At 42.4% G+C, this 5751-nt stretch overlaps 1 non-coding gene across 1 annotated transcript; it reads right to left on the bottom strand.

The window, feature by feature from the left end:
- Positions 1 to 4427: 4427 nt before the first annotated feature.
- Positions 4428 to 4531, bottom strand: LOC111763156 (U6 spliceosomal RNA). Its single transcript, XR_002796074.1, has one exon. It is a non-coding gene; the product is annotated as a U6 spliceosomal RNA (small nuclear RNA).
- Positions 4532 to 5751: the final 1220 nt, after the last annotated feature.

Raw genomic sequence — 5751 nt, 5'->3', positions numbered from 1 at the left:
TAAGCATTAGGCCACAGGAGGGTTGCTTCCCTGCTTACAGGCTTTAGTGGTTCCCACTTGCCTCAGTCCAGAGGTCAAGACTCTTGAGTGTAATTTGGCCCCTCTCCTCCCAAAATGATCATTTGCACTGTATGTTCCAGCTCACAGCAGACATTTATTGTTCCTTGAACCTAGCAGGCTGTCTTGCCTCCTTAAGCTCTCTGGTCGCTTGCTGTCTTTCATCTCCTGCCGTTGTACGTGTTGTTCCCTCCAAGAGCACGGCTTCTCTATCCTCCTCACATTGCCACACCCTGCCCACTGCTCTCTGCTGGTCTCTAACTTATCCATACGGTCTTGAATTAAACCCTACTTTCTCCAGGAAGACTTCTGATGCTCCCTCCTCCCATCCCCATATCTGGATTAGGTATCTACCAAGGAATACTACTGTGCTTTGTCCTAACTCCTTTCAAAACAGTCACCCCACTACGTAGTGCTGCTGCTATTGATGGTAATAATAGTAAGAGTAATACTAATAGTAATAGTAATACTAATAAATAGCACCTTAACCAGGCATGAGCCAAGCATTGTTACAAATGCTTTGCATTTTATAGCTCATTCGGTCTTCACTGTAACACAATATGGTAAATACTCCACTTTATAAAGATGAGAAAAAAAAATTTTTTTAAAAGATTTATTTATTTATTTAATTCCCCCCGCCCCTCCCCTGGTTGTCTGTTCTCTGTGTCTATTTGCTGCATCTTGTTTCTTTGTCTGCTTCTGTTGTCGTCAGCGGCATGGGAAGTGTGGGCGGTGCCATTCCTGGGCAGGCTGCAATTTCTTTCGCGCTGGGTGGCTCTCCTTACAGGTGCACTCCTTGCGCGTGGGGCTCCCCTACACGGGGGACACCCCTGCGTGGCAGGGCACTCCTTGGGCGCATCAGCACTGCGCATGGGCCAGCTCCACACGGATCAAGGAGACCCGGGGTTTGAACCACGGACCTCCCATGTGTAGACGGACACCCTAACCACTGGGCCAAGTCCGTTTCCCTAAAGATAAGAAAATTGAAACACAGGTTAGGTAACTTGCCCAGACTCATACACCTAGTAAGTGGTAGAGCCAGAATTCAAATGCAGGCAACCTGACTTCAGAATCCCTGCTCCTAACCATGATATTTTTTGGTATCCCCCATTGGACTGTAAACTCAGAAAGTGTAAATATAGGGTATCTTATTTACCATGTATCCCTCGCATTTACCTGTATGCTCAGCATATAGTAAGTGCTCAATAAATATTTTTGTCTACTAAATGAGTCCTTTGGCTGGAGAGCTGAGCCAAACCAATTTGCGTCAGTCAGATCCAAACTCACAATCTGTTGCAAGTGCCACACCAAGTTGGCTCTCACTCTCCATCCTAATTCTCTACCCTTTTGTTGTGACTGTTGTCACTTATGATCCCTTCATTCCCCAGGCCTTGCCCTGATTGTTAATTCCCTAAGTAGTGCTAACTTCTTCTGGGTTCTAGGATAGGAAATACAGCCAGAGCTGCAGCCCCCCAGAAACACAGAATCCTGAGTTCACAGAGTGTTAGAACTGGGAGGGAGAACTGGAAGGTTATTTACTCTAACTTCCTCTTCTGCAGATGCAGAAAGTGAGTCTCAATGATTTGTTCCAATTCCTACCAGCATGTATTCAATGAACAAGAAGAGAGCAGGGTTTTTAGCCTGGGTGTGTCAGACCTTGAATCCTGTGCTTTTTCACTGTTCCATGCCCCCGTTTAGATCACCCTTCAAGAGACAGTTTGCTGCAAGGAGTATAGTTAACTGGCAACTTCCAGATGCTGCACCTTCTGGATTGATTACATTGCTCATGTTGAGGCCACACTGCTCCCAGCCAATAATGGGCTATCTTGGCTGTAGGACTCCTCATTGGCCTGGCTGAGTCCTTCTCAGAACTGCACTGTAGTCTAAAGCTCTTCTTACTTAATCAACCCTCCTTTCTTCACTCCTTTCGCTGGGGTTAGACCAGTATCATGGCCAAAAGGCCCTCCCTGTCTATTCCTGCTCTCTCTCCAGTGTATCCTTCACAGACAGTTCTCCCAGTAAAGCTCTTGTCCTTCTAATTTCATCCTGGCACCTTGCTTCCTGGAGCACCTGAGCTGATGCAGTGCTCCTCCACAATGCCATGCTGCCTTTCTGAAGACCATCCTCCCAAACTTGATTCTCATCATCAGCTCTGTTCATTCCCTTACAGCTACCTCCCTGTCTGTCTTGCCAGCACAAAGTCCACTGTCTATTCTACAAAAATGTCGAGTTGTTTTCCACTTGTCACATGGCCTCCCAAGATCACTACATAGTAAAGGAAGCAAACACCCACATTTGTGTGATTGTGGAGTACACTGTGAGGTTAGTAGGGCTGTTTTTCCCAGAAGGAAACAGACACTCAGGGAAGTTTTATAATTTTCTTGAGGCAGCAACAAAATTATTAAGACCACTTGTTCTCACTACAGTACATTTTCCCACATGACACATTCTATTTAAAAGTTAATCATTTGTCTGGCTAGCATATACAAATAACTACTGAAGGCCAAGCATTGTGCTAAGCACTGGGGATATGAAAATCAGTAAGATACGGCCTTTCTTCCCAGTAAGGAGAAAACCAAGTGGGACAATGTGAATAAACAATGAAATGTGTGGTACCAGCAGTTAATGCTAGGGTGACCTGGAAGGAAGAAGTGGACTAAGTGAGGGCTTTAAGACATGCTGCAACATGGAAGAAACTTGAAAACATTATGCTCAGTGAAAGAAGCAAGACACCTAAGGACAAAAGTTGCTTGATATCATTTATAAGAGATGACTTAGAAAGAGCAGATTCACAGAGATAGAAAGCAGATTAGAGATTACCAGGAGGGGAGAGAGAGAGCAGTGTTTGTAAAAACTTTAGAAAAAGAAAAGAATAAAAGAATTTAGGGAGTTTGGGCAGAGGGAGAAGAATGATAATTTCAGACAGGGGGACCATCTTGAGCAAAATCCTAGCAGTTTTGGGAATTAGCCTGATACGTTTGGAGGATCTGAAAGAAACCAGTCATTGGTCCCAAGGATGAACCTCCCTGGCACTGAGGGATTAATACCAAGCACCATCTAGCAATGCAACTGGAAAAAAATACCTTGACCAAAAGGGGGAAAAGGTAAAGACAAATGAGTTTATATGGCCAAGAGACTTCAAAGTGAGTTGGGAGGTCATTCCAGAGGTTACTTCTATGCACATTTCAGCAGGATCTCTTCAACTGCCAAATTAGATACTACCCCCAAATAGTGGTGCTTCTGAGGGCTCTGGAGACACACAGGCACTATAGTCAGGGCAGATAGCTCATGAGTTTGGTGCCTTGCCAGTGGGCTCTACTTTAGGGTTTGTGCTCCCTAGTGTGACAGAATTGGACTCAGTTGCGATTTCTTGACATGGCTCTTCTGTCCCTTCTATTTTAACCTATAGTTGGTGCTGGAGTTGGTAGTTGTACATACAAAACACTTAAATCTTTGGGCTGTCCACGTGCCACCTGGGCACTGATCCTCAACTAAGTTGCAACACCTACTCTCCGGTTCATTGGACTCACCCAGGACAACTAACAAGGAGGTGAGGGTGGACAACCACCATACCAAGGAACTGAGAGAGTCTACAACTGCAAGCAAGAAAGTCCCACCCATTATCTGTATGGGACTGAAGCTCCCTCTCAATGAGAGGTGGGATGGTGAATCTATTTACCATCCCAGATACCTCAGGATTGGGGAACAAACTATGGACTATAGTGGACTTACTGGTATTCTACTATAGACTTAGTGTGATTCTAGCAATGGAAGAACTTATATCATTGATGTGGAGGTAGTGGCCACTGGAGGTCAGGGAGAGAGAAAACAGGTGTAATATGGGGGCCTTTTTCAGTCTTGGTAATTGTCCTGAATAACATTGCAACGACAGATACAGGCCATTATATATCTTGCCATAATCTACAGAATTGTGTGGAAGAGAGTGTAAACTACAATGTAAACTAATCCATGCTTAGTGACAGTGCTCCAAAATGTGTTCATCAATTCCAACGAATGTATCATACTAATGAAGAATGTTGTTAATGTGAGTAAATGTGGTTGGTAGGGGGAGTGGGGCATATGGGAATCCCCTATATTTTTCATGTAACATTTTTGTAATCTAAATATCTTTAAAAAATTTTTTTTAAAAATCAGTCACTGAAAGTGAGACTGGCGATAAAGGAAAGTCTGATGTCTGTAGGTATGAGGGGACACTGTTAATCACAGGAGGAACAGAGAAAGTGCTACCTCAGGAATCAAGGTCAGAGGTGAAGTCTAAATACTGTCTGGGTTTAGTGTCCGGTGGCCAATGAGGAGTTATTTCCGTGGATGAAAGTATAGTTGTTGTTGTTTTTAATTAACTAATTAATTAAAATATGAAACATTTCACAAATTTGCATATCATCCTTGCACAGGGGCCATGCTAACCTCTGTATCATTCCAATTTTAGTATACGTGCTGCCAAGGCAAGCATGAAAGTAGGTTTTATTTCAATTGATTCCTAAAATGCTTTTTGTCTATTAAGGAGACTTATTCAATTACTTATACATTTTAGGTGATAAACTATGGTAAGATATGCCCCCATCCCACCCCCTTCTCCTCATCCATCTCCTTCTTGAAGGTCTGGATGTCTAAGAAATAGGGCAAGGCCCTTGTGCTGTACCTCAAGGCTATAAGAAAGATGTGCATCTTCTGACGTAAGTAGATAAAGCTAGCCAGAAGTTAATCTTCACAACATAAATGGTGTAGGTATGTTTTTAGATTCTGTATTCTATGTCATATGCCAGAGACTGGTCTCAAAAGGAAATGGGACCTTAGAGCAGGCTTCAGGCTGGGGGATAGGTAGGGGTGGGTGGGGGGAGGCTGAGGATCAATGAGATTAGGGGGCAATGGGGCAGATGAAAGAGAGTTTGTCTAGAGAGATGCTTTCTGCTGAGTGTGGATTGGTTGTGGGGTATGTTCTTAGGGTTTTTTCAGTATACAAGCCTTGCTCATCTTTTGTCAGCTTTATCCCTAAGTATTTGATAATATTTGATGCTATTTTAAATGGTATTACATTTTAATTGCAATTTCTGATTGTTCTTTGCTACTATATCTAAATGCAATTGATTGTTGTATATTAATTTTTTTTCATATTGAAATCTTGCCCAAATTACTTATTAGTTCCAGTAGCTTCTTGTATTCTAGTAGCTTTCTTGCTGTGATTCTTTTTTAATATTTTCCATGTCTTTTAATTTGTTCTATCCTTCCTTTAACATCTCAAATAAAAACTTTTAATGCCTTTTGCTCATACTATCATCTGTGTAATTTCTAGGTGAGTTTCAATGGATGTTTTCTTACAGGTTGAAACTTCCTTTTTTCAATGCCTGGTAATTTTTTATTGGTTGCTAGACATTGTGAATTTTACCTTATTTGGTGCTGGGTATTTTTGTATTCCAATAAATAATGTTCTGAGTCACACAATTAAGTTGCTTGAAAATGATTTGACCCTTTTAAGTCTTGCTTTTAAGCCTTTTTAGGTGGTGCAGGGCCAGAGGAGTGTTAGCCTAAGTTTCATTTTTCTCCCTTTTAGTATTATAACTGATGCCTGATGGATTATGAGATTTTCCACTCTGGCTCTATGGAACAGGCACTATTCCTGACCCTGTGTGAGCTCTGGGCAGTTACTTCTATTCCTTTAGAGTGGTTCTTTTT

Source organism: Dasypus novemcinctus, chromosome 25 (assembly GCF_030445035.2).
Source record: "Dasypus novemcinctus isolate mDasNov1 chromosome 25, mDasNov1.1.hap2, whole genome shotgun sequence".
Lineage (NCBI taxonomy): Eukaryota > Metazoa > Chordata > Mammalia > Cingulata > Dasypodidae > Dasypus > Dasypus novemcinctus.
Note: the sequence above shows the minus strand (reverse complement) of the source record. Positions and strands in the feature narration are given on the sequence as shown.